A 23,607-nucleotide genomic window follows, 5' to 3' on the forward strand; every position below is an offset into this window, starting at 1 on the left:
TACAAGATTTTGTGATGTTTAGAGTGCCAACGGTCTCGACGCTAAAGAAGATGCAAGGAATACGTGGGTGCTTAGACCGCGATGATCTGCAGATGCAATAAGGAAGAAGTTTGGTTTGTAAGTCACCGAAGTCTTGAGATGGCAAGAACAGACAACCGGGAACGCTGCATGAAGAAGATCAAAGAAGTTTGCTTGCTAAGAGATTTGTTACTGACGCAATGATGAAGACCGATAAGGGAAGCAAGTCAACTCACGGTTGCCAGGTTCGTGTGAGTTTCGCTCGGCTATGACAAAGTTAAAGTAGCAACCAGAGTTTGAAGACGGGTTTGGGGTGAAGATGTTTGTGATCTCAGCTCACGAAGAAGATCGGATGTAGATCTTAGCGTTAGAACGTGTCATCTTCGTCTCAAGGACCTAACAAGATGGAACAAGGGAATCAAGCTAGGTTGCTTCCGTGCCAAAGATGTGGAAAGGTGCATGCTGGCCAGAACTGCAGCGGCTTCGCGTTGCGGTGTTTCCGATGTGGGGATCGAGGTCACAAAGTCGCGGAGTGTCCTCAGCTAGCCGGTCAGAGAGCGTTGCCACCACCCCCGGGAGCCGGAGGAGCATCGGGAGTTAGCTCGGGTCGTGGAGCAGTTGAAGCTAGGCCACCTGGGAGAGTCTTCGTGATGGCGCGTTCACAGGCGGAGTCGGAGGGCTTGTTGGAGGATGAGTTGGCAGGTAACCCTTTTCCTGAGCCTACCCTTGTTTTCCGCGAGCATCGTGTTCCTTGTTGTCTTGTGTGCTATCTTGTGTTTCGTAGTCGTCTAATTGAGTTGTTTGGCAATCCTTGGCATGTTTTTCTTTGGTAGTAATTCTTTTGGAGCTTAGTGTAAACTCTTCTTGCTAAGTGATTTCTTTAGTTTGGTATATAAGTTTCGTTGTGAAGTTAGCTATCCATCTTTGGAATGTTTTGTGATTGGGTCAATCCTACAATCCTTATATTTGGTTGTTCTTACAACAATTCCTTGTGAGCTCCCTAAATTTTCCAAGTATTCTTTGAATTTGGAAATAGCAAAAATTCATACCAAAAACATTTCCTTGTAAAGCCAAACCTAATGTGTAATTGTAACCTTTGAGTTTCAAACCCAAGCCTATTTTTTGTTAACCCAACCTCTAACCCATTTGAGCTAATTGCCTTCCTTGAAACTTATCCAATTTTAATTCCATCTAAACCATAAATTTCCACTTTACCCAAAATCCCCAAATTAAATCATCTTTTTCCCCAATTTCTCTCAAATCCCTAAAATTCCCTTTTCATTCTCCTTCCTTTCCCCCTACCCGTGAGATCACCTAAACCTCACCCCCAACCCGTAGCTTCACTGCCACCACCACCAACCCGTCGCCCCACCGTCGCCGAACCACCGCCACGCCGTCGCAGTAGCCAGAGCCGCCGTACCGCCGCCGACCTACTGTCACCGAGAGAGCAGCGAGAGAGAGAGAGAGAGAGAGAGAGAGAGAGAGAGAGCAGCGAGAGTGAGGAGGAAAGAAGAAGAAGTTGTGGGCACCTTTTGTTGAGCTTTGGGTCATCTCCTACCATGCCTAGAAGATCAAGTTTGGCTAGAAAAACGGAATGGGTGGATACCCACTACCTTGTTCTTGAAGGTAAAGCTTTTGACCCGGAATCTTTTCCTAGTTCCTTGTTGGATATGCTTAGATTCCAAGGTTTGTTGGACGGGTTTCTCGCCATAAGGGCCGAGACTTACCCGAGTTTAGTTAAAGAGTTTTATCGTCACATGGTCGTGACAAAAGAGGGTGAGAAGCTTGAGATCACTTCCAAGGTGAGATGTGTGAAGTTGGTGCTTTCTGGGAAGAGGCTGGCTCAGCTTTTGAGTTTGACTGCTACTGGAGTGGCTCAGTATAGTTGTCATTCTTGGATTAGTACGGATACCATGGGGTATCGTGACTACTTGAGCTACTTGTTAGGCCTTACGAGTGGTTTCACTCAAGCGTCCAGGCCGGAGAAGAAGTGGTTGACTGCGGAGCAAAGGATTTTGGTCATGTTGTTGTCTGACTGTTTGTTGCCTAACAACAACAAGATCAAGTTGTTGGGTAAGTTGGAGTGCACTTTTGCCTTCTGTCTCAAGAATATGGTTAAGTTCAACTTGCCAACTTTGATGATGCAACACATGGTGTTTTGCCGGGATCACAATCGGAAGAGTTTGCCATACGGAATGGTGTTCAGTTGGATCTTGGTTAGGAAGGGTGTTAGTGTGGACGGTTGTCTCCCTAAGGCCGTGGGAAAGCTAGTGTTGGATGCCACCAACCTACGGTGTTATAATATGTTTCAGATGGATGATGGTGAGTACATGATGCTTGAGGAAGTGGCAAGGAAAGCACCCGAAGAAAGGGCCGAGTTGGCAGCTGGGCTTGGAATCCATACTGGGAAGTTGAGTCTCGCTGTTCAGAGCTTGGGAGGTGTTGAGGAAGCCGAAGATGAAGCCGACCTTGAGGATGAGGAGGTAGCACCAGAAGCCGTCGAAGCTGAAGAAAGTGACTCAGAGAGCGAAGAGAACCGACGAAGAAGAGAAGCTCGAACCAAGAGGCAGCACGACTCCATGTCGCACGAAGAGCGTGTTGTTGCTTTGCTTCGTCAGCAGAACCGCATGATCGAGGAGGGTTTTGCATACATGAAGACGCAGTTCGTCGCCGTGCACCACCGGCTAGAACAGATCGAAGCCAGCTCGAGTCATAGAGGAGAAGACGAGGAAGAGTCCGTGGAGTCGGAGAGCGAGTCTCTCTAGAAAACGTGGCTACCCTGTTCGCCTGGTCCTTAGTTGTCGTGTCTCCTTAGCCATTGTTGGTTGTTTGTGTTGCTTTCGTGCTTATTTTGTTTGCTGCTTTGTTGCTTAGTTAGCCTAGTAGTAGTAGTAGTGGATGTTTTGTGTTTGTTGTCTTGTTCTTAGTGTTTGACTAGAAGTTGATGTTGGTGTTAAGACTAGAGTTCGTGATGCTCAATCCATCCATCTGTTTGCTAAACTCTTGCCAATTCTTGATTTGATATGCCTTCATTCTTGTTTGGAATTCTTGTGAAATCTTTTGAGTTTTGACCAAAAGAGTTTATTCTTGAACCTCTTGTCACAATGTTGTTTCCTATCATCGTTTGCCTTTAATTCGTCGTACCCAAGCTTTGGGGACGAAGCTTCTTTGAAGGGGGAGAGGATGTGACACCCCGAAATCCAAATTCAAATAATAGATTAATTGAGTAATTAATCCTATTTCAATTGAGGAATTAATTCCTAAAATCCTGAAATTTAATACTTGAGGACTAGTATTTGACTAGTCAACTCCAAAGTCAAGTTGTACCTTGAGCTTTGAAGGGAGTTCCCTTGTTCCTTACACTTTCTAAAGTTAGTAAGGGTATTCTTGACCGTTTACCTAGTGTTAGTATTGTAACCTAACCTAGTAGACATCTTCATTCTACACCTTACACTTTCTAAAATTTAGCTCTACCTTATCTCTAGAAAGGTGAGTAGCTTTTCCTCCAATCTAAGTTGAGACCTTGCCCAGACATCAAGATTTGCTTCCAAGATTCAACCTTTCACCTATTTGGGCATCTAGGAGGGTAAGATCTAAGTCCATCTTGTGTTTTTGGTTTCATCTTAGGTGTCTTTTCTTAATGGTATGATCTTTTGATTTGTTCTTGAAGTGGGTTTGGAAAGTGAGCCTTGTGAAGGAGCTTGTTGAGGTGTAAAATGAAGTCTTTTATTCTACAAGAGGTAACCCATGCTCTACAAAACCTATTTTGCTTACCTATATGTGATTTCTTCGATTTTACTTGTGTTTTGCTATGAAATGTGAGTGTTTATGCATTTGTCTTGTGAAAATGCATATCTAGAGCTTGTGTTTAGGGTTCTTGTGTGCCATTGCTTGGCATTTCATATGATTCAAGTCATTTTGTTGTATTGGGTGAGCTTTGGCATGTCTTGGACTTGATTTTGAGTTTGGAGAAGAAAATTTGCGATGTGTTGATTTGTGGTACAAGGTTGTACCCGCGGGCGGGACGGCGGGTAGGGGTCCATACCGCCGCCCACTCGCGGGGTACAATGGCGGAGTAGACCTGTACTCGCGGGCGGAACCGCGGGTAGAGGCCTACCCGAGGGCCTACCCGCGGGTACGTATGTGGTGATGTTTGGGGATTTGTTCCCCGTGATTCTTTTGACTCGGTATTTGGTCTTTTGACTTCCCGATATTCTTTTGTGGAACTATTTGAGTGTCTTCTTGATGTTTCGTATGTCTAGAACTATATGGTAGGTATCCATGTAGGACTTTGGAGTTTTGAATCATGCTAAGTGTTCAACATTGTGTTTTGTTGAACCGTGATGTGTCTTGTGTGTTCCTCGGAACTACCTTTGGTTTATCCGTTTGATAAGCATGCTAGTTTGGTGTCTAAATGCTAGCGTGTCTGTTGTTTTTACCTTCTGATTGGGTTGATGATAACTTGTGTTATTCATCGTTGTTGTTGTTGGGCTGTGACCCATTCCTTGATTGAGTATGGTTTCATATCTTCGTTGTTATCCGTTGATTGATTCCGTTGAGGTATGATGCGTGTGTTGCTTTACCTGGATTGCACGATTAGTGGTATGGGACACTAGTCACCAAGGTATTGCAGCGGTCCTCGTGGTGGCCGTGATGCGATTATGGAGTTGTGACCTTTGTGTAAGGTTCACGTGTTTTGGGAGAGGTATGCGTTGCCGTGTGTGTGATCGGTACCCTCGTGTACTATGAAATCGTGGTTCCGTTGGAGATCTGTTGGAGAGGGGACGACGGTCCTCAGAGGAATAAGGTTGGACTTGGTGTACAGGGTCCTGGAGGTAAAGGTTTGGGGTAGCCATAAGGTTGGAACCGGGCAAAAGGAAGGCATATCAACTTGTGATGTGTGATGTCACGAGGGCTTGTGTAGCCGTGATTGTGTGTTCTCTTCTTGTGACGTGTGTAGTCACAAAGGCATGTGTGCTTGGGCATGTGTTGCCATTTGTCGTGTCTTTATCCTTGTGTTGTGATATCCTTTGTGGTTTGGGATGTGTTCCCGTGTCCTTGTTGAGAGTATTGAGTCTTGTGTTGACTATTGTAACGCCCCCCCCCCCCCCCCCCCCCCCCCCAAACAAGGCCAAAATAAAAGCCCTAACACATGCAGATTAAACAACAAAACTAGCACAGCGGAAGATAAAACGAGAACTGGATAAAAGAAATCAAACGGGGTGTCACACCACGTCTACCAAACACGGTAAACGCTATGGCAAACAATCTGCAAGTGTATACATCTATCCCAAAACATCAGTCTAACTACATTGGTGCACAGGCCACAAAAACAAGGATAAAGGTGTTAAACTACCAGGCACTAGACATCGCGCTCGACTGAACATCAGCTGAAAGACACAAAGATAAACATTGGGACGACGCCCGGTCAGCGATAATGCTGGTAACCCACCAATACCGTTAAGTATCATATATAGATAGATATAACTCATAAAACCATTTTCGAAACGGAATACATAAGTATATAAGTCAAAAGCCAAGATCAACAGTCAACACAAGACTCATCACTCACAAGAGATAACACGGGAACACATCCCAAACCGCAAAGGTTAACCACAACACAAAGGAATAAGACTCACCCATGGCAACACATACCCTTGTGACTACACACGTCACAAGAAAGAGAACTCACAACAACGGCTACACAAGCCCTCGTGACATCACTCATCACGAGGGTTATATGCCTTCCTTATGCCCTGTTCCAACCTTATGGCTACCCCCGACCTTGTATCTTCATGCCAACCATTACCTCCAGGACCCCTGTACTTCTTAGTCCAACCTTTTCCCTCCTGGGACCGTCGTCCCCCACCAACAATCCACCAACAAGACCACCAATTCATAGTACACAAGGTACCGTACACGGCGAAATACATGCCCGGATAACACATGTTATCCCCCAATCACGAGAACCTTAATCGAAGGACACATCTCCATAATCACATCACGGCCACCACGAGGACCGCTGCAATACCTTGGTGACTAGCGTCCCATACCACTAATTGTGCAATCCAGGTAAAGCCACACACGCACCACCACTCACACGAGTCAATCAACGGATCACAACGAAGGTATGAAACAAACTCAATCAAGGAACGGGTCACAACCCAACGACAACAACGATGGATAACACAAGTTATCATCAACCAAACGGAAGGTACAAACCACACACACGCTAGAATTAAGACAATAAACTAGCATGCTTAACAACGGAGAAACCCAAGATCGTTCTGAGGAACACACAAGACACCTCTTGGTCCAACGAAACACAATGTTGAACACCGATTCAAGACACCAAAGTCCTAAATGGATACCTACCATATAGTTCTAGACATACAAAACATCAAGAAGACGCTCAAATAGTTCCACAAAAGAACAACGGGAAGTCAAAAGACCAAAAGTCCGAGTCAAACGGATCACGGGGAACAAATCCCGAACAAACACCATTGTGTACCCGCGGGTGGACCCACGGGTAGTGCCCCACCCATGGTTCCGCCCGTGGGAACACATTCCCACAGGGCTATGTACCCGCGGGTAGGCCGGCGGGTGGTGCCCCGCCCGCGGGAACATTCCTGTTCCACAACAAAATCCCTTCGGGGATTTTCTTCTCCAAAAACAAATTCAAGTCCAAAACATGCCAAATCTCACCCAATACAACAAAATGACTTGAACCATGGAAAATGCCAAGCAATGGCACAAAGGAACCCTAAACACAAGCTCTAGATATGCAATATCACAAGACAAATGCATAAACCCTCACATCTCATAGCAAAACACAAGTAGAATCCAAGAAATCACATATAGGTAAGCAAAATAGGTTTTGTAGAGCATGGGTTACCTCTTGTAGACCAAAAGACTTCACTTTACACCACAACAAGCTCCCCACAAGGCTTACTTTCCAAACCCACTTCAAGATTAAACCAAAAGATCATAAAGATCCTACCTTTAAGAAAAAGACAACTAAGATGGAACCAAAAGGACAAGACAAACTTAGATCTTACCCTCCTAGATGCCCAAATAGGTGAAAGGTTGAATCTTGGAAGCAAAACTTGAAATCTTGATGTGGGTCTCTGTAACACCCCAGATTTTCAGGACAATGAAAAACTTATAAATAAAGGTAATATCTCATTACATCCCAAGTATATCATAAGTGTACGGGGTGCTATTGTAACACCCCAGATTTTCAAGACATTTTAAACTTACATAATAAAGGTAATATCTCATTACATCCCAAGTATCTCATAAGTGTACGGGGTGCTATGCCACACCTGGGCTAGAGAACCCAGGTGCACAGGCGGTCTAACTAATATCCATTGAAACATAATGCATAATATGGCACGCAGGCCGAAAGGGAAACTACTCTACTTCTACGCTCCAGTTCTAGCGCGCTCCAGTGCTCTAGTCCTCTGTGCCTGAAAGCCAAATATATCTGTTCAGCGAGAGATGCTGGTAACCCACTCCAACGCGTTGAAATACAATACATATAGAGATTTATATAGATATACGAAAACCATTATGAACATGAGGATATATCCTACGAACTCTAGCTTTTAAAACCGGGAATGACTCAACAGTTAAGGCTAGACATCAGCAATAGACATAGCAAGCATAAGCATTTCACAATAGATAAAGCAGTTACGACAAGGCATAGACGGTAATCATAACCCAACATGAACAATCCCCAATATAAATCCCATAGTCACATCCCAAGGCACTTATAGTCACAACTCGTCCATATCACGCACATAACGCACATTGTTGGCGCCACGGGACCGATCGCATGCCCATACATGAGGGTCAGCGCATATAGCTCTGACACAGCCTGGCAACACCATACCCCGTATCGCAACACGGGGAGGTCGATCGCAACCGACCGATGAACCGCAGCTCATCATAATGTTTGATCGCAACCAAACAGTGGACCGCAGCCCAAGAGAGTGTCATCTGACCGCATCCAGGATAAAGGACGAACCGCAGCTCGTATAGAAATGTTTGATCGCAACCAAACGGTGGACCGCAGCCCAAGAGAATGTCATCTGACCGCAGCCAGGAATACCCATCTGACCGCAGCCAGCTTCTGAACCGCAGCTCAGGATAACCAATCCGATCGCAACCGAATTGGGGTAACACACACACATAACACATAGCAAGCACATGCAGCCCACATTACACCTTAGGAAGGGGGAGAAAACGTATAACAAAACCTATGCGTGATCCATCACTTACTAAGAATAGTCCCAAGGGGTTCATACTTTTTCCACCTAGGTCAACGGGATACCAATTCAACTAGCATGCAATATAATAGACTCATAAACCTACGAACGGTACCCGAAACATCAAACTAGACATAGGCACGATAAACGGAGTCTGTTGCGACACCAAGGGGAACGGGGAACATCAAACATGGAAGCCGGGGTCCCGGGTGGGGGAGAAATTCTAGCGGGTAGCCGGTGGGTGGGGGTCCACCCGCCGGCTGACACTGTTCCGGGCAGCGGGTGCCCGGCGGGCAGCTGCCCGCCCGCCGACTGCCCGCTGCCGGAGCTGCCCGAATTGCCGCGGGTAGGTGGTGGGTTCCCTACCCCCCACCTACCCCCCACTGACTCTTTTCATCACTTTTCGCCCCGGGAACCGTTGTGGAACCCGAAACCATGCTTAGACACTTTTCAACGTAATTAACGACAGCACATAGACAATTAACGGATCAAATACGATAGACGAACGGCACATAACCTAACATGCTTTTCTAATCATAATCAACACCCAAACATGCGATTTCCCACCCGATAATCCAAGAATAAGATCATACGATACAACCTAGGGTTCTAATCACTTTTATATCAACAAGGATACGGTTCGTCTTCTAATTGCAAGATTCGGTAGGAACAACACATAATCATCAAGGATACCAATTAATCATCAAGAACATCATAATCATCAAGAACGACACATAATTATCAAAATCCCGATTAATCATCAAGAACATCATAATTCCCGATATCAAGATTATCAAGATTCCCTATGGAATCATTAAATCAACATCAATAATAATCCCAGTAATTCGTCATTTACAATCATATGGGGGAAACCCTAAGGGGAAATCATAGCTATGAAAATAGGTTTTGTTGAGACATGGGTTACCTCTTAGCCTTAATTAATTCCTTGGCTATGAAGGTTCTTTCTTTAAGCTTTCTTGCTTTCTTGATTTCTTCTAAGGGAATTCTTGGAGCTCTCCTGGGGTGATGGGGCGTCTAGGCGTGTGGGGGGAATTCTAGGTGCCTCTTAAGTCCTCTATTTATACATTTAGGAGTCCCAATAAGGAACTAATATTATAGGCTCGCTAATTCTATTCCTTTTGGACTAAGGATTGGGTTTAGGGGTTGGGTTTATACATGAGGGCCCATGGACTATGGTGGGCCTTTTTCCCTAATTAATTATAATTTATTCTTTCTCTTGGGTTACTGATTAATTGATTGAATGGTTTTAGGGGCCGTAACACGGGGTGTTACAGCTATGCCACACCTGGGCTAGAGAACCCAGATGCACAGGCTGTCTCACTAATATCCATTGAAACACGATGCATAATATGGCACGCAGGCCGAAAGGGAAACTACTCTACTTCTACGCCCCGGTTCTAGCGCGCTCCAGTGCTCTAGTCCTCTGTGCCTGAAAGCCAAATATATCTGTTCAGCGAGAGATGCTGGTAACCCACTCCAACGCGTTGAAATACAATACATATAGAGATATATATAGATATACGAAAACCATTATGAGCATGAAGATATATCCTACGAACTCCAGCTTTTAAAACCGGGAATGACTCAACAGTTAAGACTAGACACCAGCAGTAGACATTGCAAGCATAAGCATTTCACAATAGATAAAGCAGTTATGACAAGGCATAAACGGTAATCATAATCCCATCATAAACAATCCCCAATATGAAACCCATAGTCACATCCCAAGGCACTCATAGTCACAACTCGTCCATAACACACACATAACGCACATTGTTGGCGCCACGGGACCGATCGCATGCCCATACATGAGGGTCAGCGCATATAGCTCTGACACAGCCCCGCAGCACCATGCCCCGTATCGCAACACGGGGAGGTCGATCGCAACCGACCGATGAACCGCAGCTCATCATAATGTTTGATCGCAACCAAACAGTGGACCGCAGCCCAAGAGAGTGTCATCTGACCGCAGCCAGGATAAAGGATGAACCGCAGCTCGTATAGAAATGTTTGATCGCAACCAAACGGTGGACCGCAGCCCAAGAGAATGTCATCTGACCGCAGCCAGGAATACCCATCTGACCGCAGCCAGCTTCTGAACCGCAGCTCAGGATAACCAATCCGATCGCAACCGAATTGGGGTAGCACACACACATAACACCTAGCAAGCACATGCAACCCACGTTACACATCGGGAAGGGGGATAAAGCGTATAACAAACCTATGCGTGATCCATCACATACTAAGAATAGTCCTAAGGGGTTCATACTTCTTTCACCTAGGTCAACGGGATACCAATTCAACTAGCATGCGATATAACAGACTCATAAACCTACGAACGGTACCCGAAACATTAAACTAGACGTAGGCACGACAAACGGGGTCCGTTGGGACACCACGGGGATCGGGGAAACATCAAACGGGGAAGCCGAGGTCCCGGGTGGGGTGAGATTCCAGCGGGTAGCCGGTGGGTGGGGGTCCACCCGCCGGCTGTCACTGTTCCGGGCAGCGGGTGCCCGGCGGGCAGCTGCCCGCCCGCCGGCTGCCCGCTGCCGGAGCTACCCGAGATTGCCGCGGGTAGGTGGCGGGTCCCCTACCCCCACCTACCCCCCACTGACTCTTTTCATCACTTTTCGCCCCGGGAACCGTTGTGGAACCCGAAACCATGCTTAGACACTTTTCAACGTAATTAACGACAACACATAGACAATTAACGGATCAAATACGATAGACGAACGGCACATAACCTAACATGCTTTTCTAATCATAATCAACACCCAAACATGCGATTTCCCACCCGATAATCCAAGAATCAAAGCATGCGGTACAACCTAGGGTTCTAATCACATTTATATCAGCAAGAATACGATTCGTCTTCCAATTGCAAGATTCGGTAGGAACAACACATAATCATCAAGGATAGCTATTAATCATCAAGAACATCATAATCATCAAGAACAACACATAATCATCAAGAATCCCAATTAATCATCAAGAACATCGCAATTATCAAGAAACTCCCAATATCAAGATTATCAAGATTCCCCATGGAATCATCAAATCAACATCAATAATAATCATAGTAATTCGCCATTCACAATCATACGGGGGAAACCCTAAGGGGAAATCATAGCTATGAAAATAGGTTTTGTTGAGACATGGGTTACCTTTTAGCCTTAATTAGTTCCTTGGCTATGAAGGGTCTTTCTTTACGCTTTCTTGCTTTCTTCTAAGGGAATTCTTGGAGCTCTCTTGGGGAGGTGGGGCGTTTAGGCGTGTGGGAAGTTCTAGGTGTCTCCTAAGTCCCTTATTTATATATTTAGGAGTCCTAATTAGGAATTAATACTATAGGCTTGCTAATTCTATTTCTTTCGGAACTAAGGATTGGGTTTAGGGGTTGGGTTTATATATGAGGGCCCATGGTCTATGGTGGGCCTTTTTCCCTAATTAATCATTATGATTTATTCTTTCTTTTGGGCTATTGATTAACTAATTAAATGGTTTTAGGGGCCGTAACACGGGGTGTTACACTCTCCCCCTCTTACAAGGGGCTTCGTCCCCGAAGCCCGGTGTTATAGTCCATCCTTTCACCCCTAGACACCTCGTAGTTTGGCCTCCTGATTAGGGTTGCGGCCTTACGTTTGTCTTGGCTTGGGGTAGGCTGAACGTTTGATGGTGTTGTGATCGAGAATTTTTTTCGGTTGTACCTCGGTTTTCTGTGCCGGAACTGGATGCACCGCGAGTGCCCAAGGCAGCCTCGATCGCTGCTACCCTTTGATCGAGTGCGCGTGTGGTGCGAATCAAGGATGAGAACCCTTCTTCCATGATTTGATTCTGCCGGTCGAGCTGAGCGAGTATGCGTTCGTTGACCGAACCCCCATTTTGTCCTCTCGGGTTCCCTCCTGGCTGTGGGTGCACTGACGGGTTGGGCCCGTCTTCCTCCTCTTGTCCCTCATTTCCCTCAGTACCCCCGCAATCTTTCATGGCTCGCTTGAGCTTTTTGTTGGAGATGTCCAATCGATCAACCAATTCCCTACGTTCCTCCTCGGGTTTTTGGCAAATTTCTTCGAGGGTGAGATAGTGTCCTCCCTCGGTGTAGTAGATGTCGTTGCGGCGGAGGTTTTGGGCATTGAAAACCATGCCGTTGGCGGTTTTGACCTCGGTGTGGCTTAGGTCCACCCCCTTCTTCTCCATGATCCAACTTAGGATCATCCCGTAGGGTAGGCTAAGCCGGTTGTTTGTTTTGCAGAACTGTATGTGCTTTAGCATGAGTGCCGGCAGGTTGAACTTGATTTTATGTTTTAGGAGATACGCAAAGGTGCACTCCAAGCTCCCCACATCCTTGCTCTTGTTATTGGTGAGCAAGAGGCTATCGGTTACAATCATAACCAATATCTTTTGCTCTGCCGATAGCCACTTTCGGTTTGGTCGAGTGGCCGAGGTGAACCCGTCCTCTTTCCCGAGCAAGTACCCAAGATAGTCCTTGTATCCCGTGGTTTGGGTATCAATCCACCCCTTTCGGTCATAGTCAGACACACCTGTGGTTGTCAATTTCAAGAGCTTGGCCAAACGGCCTTCGGAAAGCACAATTTCCTTCCCGCGGACTTTGGTGGTGATTTCTACCTTGTCACCCCGTTTGGTGGCTACAAGGTGTTGATAGAACTCCTTCACCAATTCGGGGTACGTGTCCCCTTTGATGGTGAGATACGTATCTAAAAGTCCTTGGTGTTTAAGCATATCAACCAATTCCGGAGAGAATTGGTCGGGTTCAAGTGCTTTACATCCGATCACGGTGTAATCGGCATTGTTCCACTCCGGGGTGCGGGTTCCGAGGGGTTTCTTTGGCATCGCGATAGGTGGTACTTTTCCGGTGGATTTTTCGGCGAGGTTTCCGGCAAGTCTCCGGCGAGGTGGGCAGCGCTCCGGCGTGTTTTTCCGGCGAGTGTCAAGGCGGCGTCTTCCGGCTGTGGGGGAGGCGGCGGCGAGGCGGGGTTCACGATGAGGAGGAGGTGGCGCGGGATTGGCGTTCGGGTGGAGGCGGCAGCGGGTCTCGGCTGGGCGGACTCCGGGCGGATGGCGGGTGGTCTCCGGCGGCTCAGTCTGGACGGCGGCGAGGCCGGGGTGCGTCCGGGCGGTGGCGGCGTCGGGGGAAGATGGTGGCTATGGTGGGGCAGTGAGGTATGCGAGAGGGAGGAGGAGAGGGTGTGGGGAGAGAGAGAGAGAAGAAGAAGAAGAAGAAGAAGAAAGGTTTTTGATTTGGGGATTTTGTGGGTTTTAGGAATTTAGAGGGGTTTAACAAGGGAGTGTCCCCTTGAGGTTTCAAGAAACATTCATGGCTTAGTGGTTAGGGGCTTGGACTTGTAAACGGGAGGTCTAGGGTTCAATTCCTAATGGTGACATTAGGCATTTCTTGGTGGTATGATTTTTTTGTCCTTTTCCTTGTTTCGTCTTCTAGTGAGGAAGGGTTGGGTGGATGGCATAACTTGTGTTTTACTCTTGGAATCGGAATTTGAATGAAAAGGAATCTTTATTCATAATACTTCCTAAGTAGCTAAGCTAAGTAGACAAGATGCTCCCGAAGTAGTTAAACTAAATAAGTGGTCTATATGATACAGGGGGTGGTTACAAGGGGGTGATGGCTTATCCTAGACAGAATTCGCTTTCGGGGTTTTCTTCGGCGGGGTCCGTATGGTCCTCGTCTTCAGAGATTGGGTTTTCCCCTTCTAGGCCTTCTTCGTTTCCGAGGTCGGCTTGCGTTTGGCTCATGACGAATACTTTTCCGGGAGCGCCGTAGCCCCCTTGGTGACCGGTACTTCCATGTTGGCCCGTGGTGGTGGGACGCGGTCTTTGGGGCCGAGTGCATTGGAAGGCCTTGTGTCCTTCCTCCCCGCAGTTGAAGCATCGCCAGGGGTTGCCTGCGCAGTCCTTGCCTCTGTGACTTTTGTTGCATCTCGGGCAAGGAAAGTTTCTTGGGTTCGCTTCGTTGCTTCCCGGGGGCGGTCTTGGGTTAGTCGGGTTGTTTGATCTCGTGCCGATGTCGTTCCTTGTTCTTTTCACCGGTGGTGCCCCACTTCCGGTGTTCCTTCTTCGCATTTGTTCCTGAGCTCCGCGTTGAAGTAGTTGGATCCGATAGAGGTTTGCAGCACTGACGTAAGCCTCGTTGAGGGTCCGGGGCCTACTTACTACTAGTGCCTTCCGGGCTTCGAAGTTGAGGCCCGATACGAATCTTTCTACCTTGGTCACCTCGGTGAGGACAAGCTCGGGTGCGAAGCGCGCCAGTTCGAGGAATCGTTTATGGTACTCCACGACGGTGGCCGTCCCTTGCTTTAGATGAAGGAACTCTTCATACATGGATGCTTTTATGTGGGTTGGGTAGAACCGTTCACGTAATCGTGCCATGAGGCTTTCCCAGTTGAACCCTGGTTCTTGTCGGTGGGTGGGTCCTTCGTGGATCCACCAGAGGTCGCCCTCGTGTCCGAAGTAGAACGAGGCTATTTCTACACGACGCTCCTCTGGGCATTCTACTACTCCTAGAATCTTGTCCAGGGTCCGAATCCATTCCTCCAGGACTGCGGGGTCCTCTTCCCCGAAGAACGTGGGTGGTCGGTGATTCGAGACTTGTCGAGCGACGTCAGAGTTTGTATTCACCGGAGGCGGTAGGGGCCTGGTGTTGCGAAGGGCCGCGTCGCTTAACGCCTGCACGACTTGTGTTAGTTGCTGTAGGGTTTGGATCAAGGGGTCGTTGGTGGCGGGTTCCGGAGTCCTTGATTGCCTTCTGTTCGGTGCCATGCTATCGTCTTTCTGGTCAGTGTTATAAGAATGTTAAGTTAGAGTTCGACGCACTTCTGGTGAAGTGATAAGTGGGGAAGGGTTTTAGAACGGGGAAGGGCAACGTGTAGGGAAGTTATGTGTAGGTTTCACAATCTCACCGCGCGTCCTAAGATTCCTGAGTCCTATGTTCCTAGGTACTTAGAGCTCAAGCCTAACGTCCTAAAGTTCGGTCCTTAAGAGTGTTTTCATAGGGTCAAACTTAGGCTCTAATACCAACTGTAACACCCCAGATTTTCAGGACAATTAAAAACTTATAAATAAAGGTAATATCTCATTACATCCCAAGTATATCATAAGTGTACGGGGTGCTATGCCACACCTGGGCTAGAGAACCCAGATGCACAGGCTGTCTCACTAATATCCATTGAAACACGATGCATAATATGGCACGCAGGCCGAAAGGGAAACTACTCTACTTCTACGCCCCGGTTCTAGCGCGCTCCAGTGCTCTAGTCCTCTGTGCCTGAAAGCCAAATATATCTCTTCAACGAGAGATGCTGGTAACCCACTCCAACGCGTTGAAATACAATACATATAGAGATATATATAGATATACGAAAACCATTATGAGAATGAAGATATATCCTACGAACTCTAGCTTTTAAAACCGGGAATGACTCAACAGTTAAGACTAGACACCAGCAGTAGACATAGCAAGCATAAGCATTTCACAATAGATAAAGCAGTTACGACAAGGCATAAACGGTAATCATAATCCCATCATAAACAATCCCCAATATGAAACCCATAGTCACATCCCAAGGAACTCATAGTTACAACTCGTCCATAACACACACATAACGCACATTGTTGGTGCCACGGCACCGATCGCATGCCCATACATGAGGGTCAGCGCATATAGCTCTGACACAGCCCCGCAGCATCATGCCTCGTATCGCAACACGGGGAGGTCGATCGCAACCGACCGATGAACCGCAGCTCATCATAATGTTTGATCGCAACCAAACAGTGGACCGCAGCCCAAGAGAGTGTCATCTGACCGCAGCCAGGATAAAGGACGAACCGCAGCTCGTATAGAAACGTTTGATCGCAACCAAACGGTGGACCGCAGCCCAAGAGAATGTCATCTGACCGCAGCCAGGAATACCAATCTGACCGCAGCCAGCTTCTGAACCGCAGCTCAGGATAACCAATCCGATCGCAACCGAATTGGGGTAGCACACACACATAACACCTAGCAAGCACATGCAACCCACGTTACACATCGGGAAGGGGGATAAAGCGTATAACAAACCTATGCGTGATCCATCACATACTAAGAATAGTCCTAAGGGGTTCATACTTCTTTCACCTAGGTCAACGGGATACCAATTCAACTAGCATGCGATATAACAGACTCATAAACCTACGAACGGTACCCGAAACATCAAACTAGACGTAGGCACGACAAACGGGTCCGTTGGGACACCACGGGGATCGGGAAACATCAAACGGGGAAGCCGAGGTCCCGGGTGGGGTGAGATTCCAGCGGGTAGCTGGTGGGTGGGGGTCCACCCGCCGGCTGTCACTGTTCCGGGCAGCGGGTGCCCGGCGGCCGGCTGCCCGCTGCCGGAGCTACCCGAGATTGCCGCGGGTAGGTGGCGGGTCCCCTACCCCACCTACCCCCCACTGACTCTTTTCATCACTTTTCGCCCCGGGAACCGTTGTGGAACCCGAAACCATGCTTAGACACTTTTCAACGTAATTAACGACAACACATAGACAATTAACGGATCAAATACGATAGACGAACGGCACATAACCTAACATGCTTTTCTAATCATAATCAACACCCAAACATGCGATTTCCCACCCGATAATCCAAGAATCAAAGCATGCGGTACAACCTAGGGTTCTAATCACTTTTATATCAGCAAGAATACGATTCGTCTTCCAATTGCAAGATTCGGTAGGAACAACACATAATCATCAAGGATAGCAATTAATCATCAAGAACATCATAATCATCAAGAACAACACATAATCATCAAGAATCCCAATTAATCATCAAGAACATCGCAATTATCAAGAAACTCCCAATATCAAGATTATCAAGATTCCCCATGGAATCATCAAATCAACATCAATAATAATCATAGTAATTCGCCATTCACAATCATATGGGGGAAACCTTAAGGGGAAATCATAGCTATGAAAATAGGTTTTGTTGAGACATGGGTTACCTTTTAGCCTTAATTAGTTCCTTGGCTATGAAGGGTCTTTCTTTAAGCTTTCTTGCTTTCTTCTAAGGGAATTCTTGGAGCTCTCTTGGGGAGGTGGGGCGTTTAGGCGTGTGGGAAGTTCTAGGTGTCTCCTAAGTCCCTTATTTATATATTTAGGAGACCTAATTAGGAATTAATACTATAGGCTTGCTAATTCTATTTCTTTCGGAACTAAGGATTGGGTTTAGGGGTTGGGTTTATATATGAGGGCCCATGGTCTATGGTGGGCCTTTTTCCCTAATTAATCATTATGATTTATTCTTTCTTTTGGGCTATTGATTAACTAATTAAATGGTTTTAGGGGCCGTAACACGGGGTGTTACAGTCTCAACTTGGCTTGGAGAATAAGCTACACTTCTTTTCTAGAGAGAAGGTAGAGCTAATTTCTAAGAATTGTAAGGAATGAAATGAAGAAGTCTTCTAGGTTAGGTTACAATACTAATTCTTGGTGAAAGGACAAGAATACCCTTACTAACCTTTAGAAAGTGTAAGGAACAAGGGAACTCCCTTCAAAGCACAAGGTACAACACAACTTAAAGGTTGACTAGTAAAATACTAGTCCTTGAGTATTAAAAATCGGGATTTTAGGAATTAAATCCTCAAATGAAATAGGATTAATTACTCAATTTATCCATGGATTGAAATGTGGATTTTTGGGGTGTCACATCCTCTCCCCCTTCAAAGAAGCTTCGTCCCCGAAGCTTGGGTACGACGAATTAAAAGTAAACGGTGAAAGGAAACAACGTTGTGACAAGAAGTTCAAGAATAACTCTTTTGGTCAAAAACTCCAAAAGAACTCACAAGGATTCCAAAGCAAAGAAGTATTCCAAAGCAAGAAAGAAGGCATTTCTAATTCAAGGATTGGTCAAGAGTTTAACAAACGGATAAATTGAGCATCACAAACTCTATTCTCAACACCCACATCTACTTCTACCCAACACTAAGAGCAAGACAAAAAACACGAAACACTACTACCACAACAAAGCTAACTAAGCCACGGGGCTACAAAAAAAACAAGCACAAAAGCAACACAAGCAACCAAACAACGGCGTCAATGCCCAAAGAAAAGCAACTAAAAGGAAGGAGGCAAACAAGGAAACCACGACTACTAGAAAGACTCGCTCTCCGACTCCACGGACTCTTCCTCGTATTCTCCTCTACGACTCGAGCTGGCTTCAATCTGATCCAACCGATGATGCACAGCAACAAACTGAGTCCTCATGAAAGCAAAGCCCTCCTCTAACATGCGGTTTTGCTGACGAAGCAAAGCAACAACACGCTCTTCATTCGACGTGGGGTCGTGCTACCTCTTGGTCCGAGCTTCCCTTCTTCGTCGGTTCTCTTCACTCTCTGAGTCGCATTCTTCAGCTTCAACAGCTTCTGGCACACCCACATCTTCTTCATGATCGGCTTCATCCTCGGCTTCTTCGTCACCTCCCAAGCTCTGAACAGCGAGGCTCAATTTTCCGGCATGGATTCCAAGCTCAGCTGCCAACTCTGCTCGTTCATCAGGTGCTTTCCTCGCCACTTCTTCAAGCGTGATGTACTCGCCATCATCCAACTGAAACAGGTGACAACTCCGAAGGTGTGTGGCATCCAACACTAGCTTTCCCACAGCTTTAGGAAGACAACCATCCACACTGATGCCTTTCCTAACCAAAATCCAGCTCAACACCATCCCATAAGGCAAACTCTTCCGATTGTGATCCCGGTAGAACACCATGTGTTGCAACATCAAAGCAGGCAAGTTGAACTTAACCATGTTCTTGAGGCAAAAAGGCAAAAGTGCACTCCAGCTTACCCAACAACTTGCTCTTGTTGTTATTAGGCAACAAACAATCCGACACCAACATCACCAAGATCCTTTGCTCCGCAGACAACCACTTCTTCTACGGCCTAGAGGCTTGAGTGAAACCACTCGTATGGCCTAACAAGTAGCTTAAGTAGTCACGGTACCCCATGGTATCCGTACTAATCCAAGAATGACCATTGTACTGAGCCACTCCGGTAGCAGACAAACTCAACAACTGAGCCAACCTCTTCTCAGAAAGCACCACCTTTACACCTCTCACCTTAGAGGTGATTTCAAGTCTTTCACCTTCCTTCGTCACAACCATGTGACGGTAAAACTCTTTCACCAAACTCGGGTATGTCTCGGCCCTTATGGCGAGAAACCCATCCAACAAACCTTGATACCTAAGCAAATCCAACAAGGAACTAGAAAAAGATTCCGAATCAAAAGCTTTACCTTCAAGCACGAGGTAGTGGGTATCCACCCATTCCGCTTTCCTAGCCAAGCTTGACCTTCTAGGCATGGCAGGAGATGATCCAAAGCTCAACAAACAAAGCCCACAACTTCTTCTTCACACCCACACTACTTCTCTCTCTCTCTCGCGCTGCTCTCGGCGACGCGGCAACAGCAGATCAGCGACGGCGGTGGCAGCTCCGGCTGTGGCGGGGCGACGGGTTGGTGGTGGTGGTGGGTTGCAGGTGAAGCTACGGGGAGGGGGTGGGTGCTTGGTGGTTCACGGGTAGGGAGGGAAGAAAGAGAAAGAGAGTTTGGGGATTTTAGGGATTTGAAAGAGATTGGGGAAAAAGAGATGATTTAATTTGGGGATTTTGAACAAAGTGAGATTTATGATTTAGATGGAATTAAAATTGGATAAATTTTAAGAAAGACAATTAGCTCAAGTGGTTTAGATGCTGGGTTGGAAAGAAATAGGCTTGGGTTCAAAACACAAAGGCTACAGTTTAACTTTATGCTTGATTTTTAGAATGCACAAGAAATTAAAGAATTTTGGCAAGAATTTTGCTATTTCCAAATTCAAAGAATACTTGGAAAATTTAGGAAGTTCACAAGGAATTGTTGTAAGAACAATCAAGTGTAGGGATTGAAGAATTGATCTAAGCACAAGATATCCCAAAGATAAATGGCTACTTCACAACAAGATTTAGATGCCAACTAAAGAAGTCACTTAGAAAGAAGAGAGTCTACACTAAGCATCCAACAAATTACTAACAAGAAAAGCATGCCAAGGATTGCCAAGCAAAAGACAAGTACGAAACACAAGGTAACACTAAAGGCAACAAAGAAAACGATACTCGCGGGAAAACAAGGATAGACTCGAAGACAAAGGTTACTCAGGGAAAAGATGCTCACAAGAAGAGATTCGGTTCAACGAAAAAGGTTAGAGTGAAGGGTTTAAGTATTAAACTCAAGGACACGACGGTTGGAAAGGAAAAAGGGGATGAGAGTTTGGGTTCCAAACTTAGGACAACGTCAAATAGGATTAGGGTCAAGGTAATCAAAGTCGCAACTTAGGAATAAGGTTGCCACTTTGCACAGAATCATTTGAAACGAAGGATCGAGAATGAGGTTTGAAAGAATTTAAAGGATTTCCTAACGAAGGGTACTAGATTTAGGCTCCAGGATAGCATAGATTAGAAAGGAAATCAAGATTGTCAAGGTTACAACTTAGGAAAACGAGGTTGTCACCTTGTACAGAATCAAATCAAGAAGAGAGCAAGAACGAGGTTTGAAAAGATAGGAAGGATTTTCCAATAAAAAGGCTTCTGGGTCCATCCAGGTAAAGAGACGAAAACGGCTTAAAGAGGGTTAGGGATTAGATAAGGACAAGAAAGGAGGATCGGTAACAAGAGGTGAAAGGGTTCACAACTTCCGACAAAACTTCGGCTTGAAGCTGATGAAGGTTCTGAGCAAGCTGCTCGTTGGTCGGGGTCTCCGTGGTGCGTGCACGAGGACGAGGAGGCATCACACTTCTATAACAACAACACGATAAGAGAAGTAACAAACAAAGAATAGAAAACAACACACAGCTCACTGCGCAACCTAGAGTCCTAAGCCTAGCACATAGCTTCTTAAGGTCGCTTAGAGGTCTCAAAACACACTTAACCACTTAGAAAGACTAGACTTAACTCTGCCTAGGCTCAAAACCTAGGCTGTGATACCAACTGTAACGCCCCCCCCCCCCCCCCCCTCCCCCCCCCAAACAAGGCCCAAATAAAAGCCCTAACACATGCAGATTAAACAACAAAACTAGCACAGCGGAAGATAAAACGAGAACTGGATAAAAGAAATCCAACGGGATGTCACGCCACGTCTACCAAACACGGTAAACGCTACGGCAAACAATCTGCAAGTGTATACATCTATCCCAAAACATCAGTCTAACTACATTGGCGCACATGCCACAAAAACAAGGAAAAAGGTGCTAAGCTACCAGGCACTAGACATCGCGCTCTTTTAAACATCAGGTGAAAGACACAAAGATAAACATTGGGACGACGCCCGGTCAGCGATAATGCTGGTAACCCACCAATACCGTTAAGTATCATATATAGATAGATATAAGTCATAAAACCATTTTCGAAACGGAATACATAAGCCTATAAGTCAAAAACCAAGATCAACAGTCAACACAAGACTCATCACTCACAAGAGATAACACGGGAACACATCCCAAACCGCATATGTTAACCACAACACAAAGGAATAAGACTCACCCATGGTAACACATGCCCTTGTGACTACACACCTCACAAGAAAGAGAACTCACAACAACGGCTACACAAGCCCTCGTGACATCACCCATAACGAGTTGATATGCCTTCCTTATGCCCTGTTCCAACCTTATGGCTACCCCCGACCTTGTACCTTCATGCCAACCATTACCTCCAGGACCCCTGTACTTCTTAGTCCAACCTTTTCCCTCCTGGGACTATCGTCCCCCACCAACAATCCACCAACAAGACCACCAATTCATAGTACACAAGGTACCGTACACGGCGAAATACATACCCGGATAACACATGTTATCCCCCAATCACGTGAACCTTACTCGAAGGACACATCTCCATAATCACATCACGGCCACCACGAGGACCGCTGCAATACCTTGGTGACTAGCGTCCCATACCACTAATCGTGCAATCCAGGTAAAGCCACACACGCACCACCACTCACACGAGTCAATCAATGGATCACAACGAAGGTATGAAACAAACTCAATCAAGGAACGGGTCACAACCCAACGACAACAACGATGGATAACACAACTTATCATCAACCAAACGGAAGGTACAAACCACACACACGCTAGCATTAAGACAATAAACTAGCATGCTTAACAACTGAGAAACTCAAGATCGTTCCGAAGAACACACAAGACACCTCTTGGTCCAACGAAACACAATGTTGAACACTTAGCACGATTCAACACACCAAAGTCCTACATGCATACCTACCATATAGTTCTAGACATATGAAACATCAAGAAGACGCTCAAATAGTTCCACAAAAGAACAACGGGAAGTCAAAAAACCAAATACCGAGTCAAACGGATCACTGGGAACAAAACCCGAACAAACACCATTGTGTACCCGCGGGTGGACCCACGGGTAGTGCCCCACCCGTGGTTCCACCCGCGGAAACATATTCCCACAAGGCTATGTACCCGCGGGTAAGCCGGCGGGTGGTGCCCCGCCCGCGGGAACATTCCTGTTCCACAACAAAATCCCTTCGGGGATTTTCTTCTCCAAACACAAATTCTAGTCCAAAACATGCCAAATCTCACCCAATATAACAAAATGACTTGAACCATGGAAAATACCAAGCAATGGCACAAAGGAACCCTAAACACAAGCTCTAGATATGCAATATCACAAGACAAATGCATAAACCCTCACATCTCATAGAAAAACACAAGTAGAATCCAAGAAATCACATATAGGTAAGCAAAATAGGTTTTGTAGAGCATGGGTTACCTCTTGTAGACCTAAAGACTTCACTTTACACCACAACAAGCTCCCCACAAGGCTTACTTTCCAAACCCACTTCAAGATTAAACCAAAAGATCATAAAGATCCTACCTTTAAGAAAAAGACAACTAAGATGGAACCAAAAGGACAAGACAAACTTAGATTTTACCCTCCTAGATGCCTGTAACACCCCAATTTTCATATCTAAAATTTCTTTAAATTTTTTTCTTCTTAATTTAGAATTTACTAAACTCATAGCGGAAGCATTAACTAATCAAAAGAAAATGGGTGTTACCGCCACACTTAGGCAACCAACAACCTAAGTGCTAAGGCTAAATATTATAAAATAATCTAAACAATAATCCAGAAACTAACTATTACAAAGTCTTTCTATCTTGAAAATAATCTATCAATTTGATCAAACTTATAGCCAAGCTCTCTTTTTTCATCATCCAAATCAATTACCT

This window comes from Ipomoea nil, unplaced genomic scaffold (genome assembly GCF_001879475.1).
Source record: "Ipomoea nil cultivar Tokyo-kokei standard unplaced genomic scaffold, Asagao_1.1 scaffold0019, whole genome shotgun sequence".
NCBI lineage: Eukaryota > Viridiplantae > Streptophyta > Magnoliopsida > Solanales > Convolvulaceae > Ipomoea > Ipomoea nil.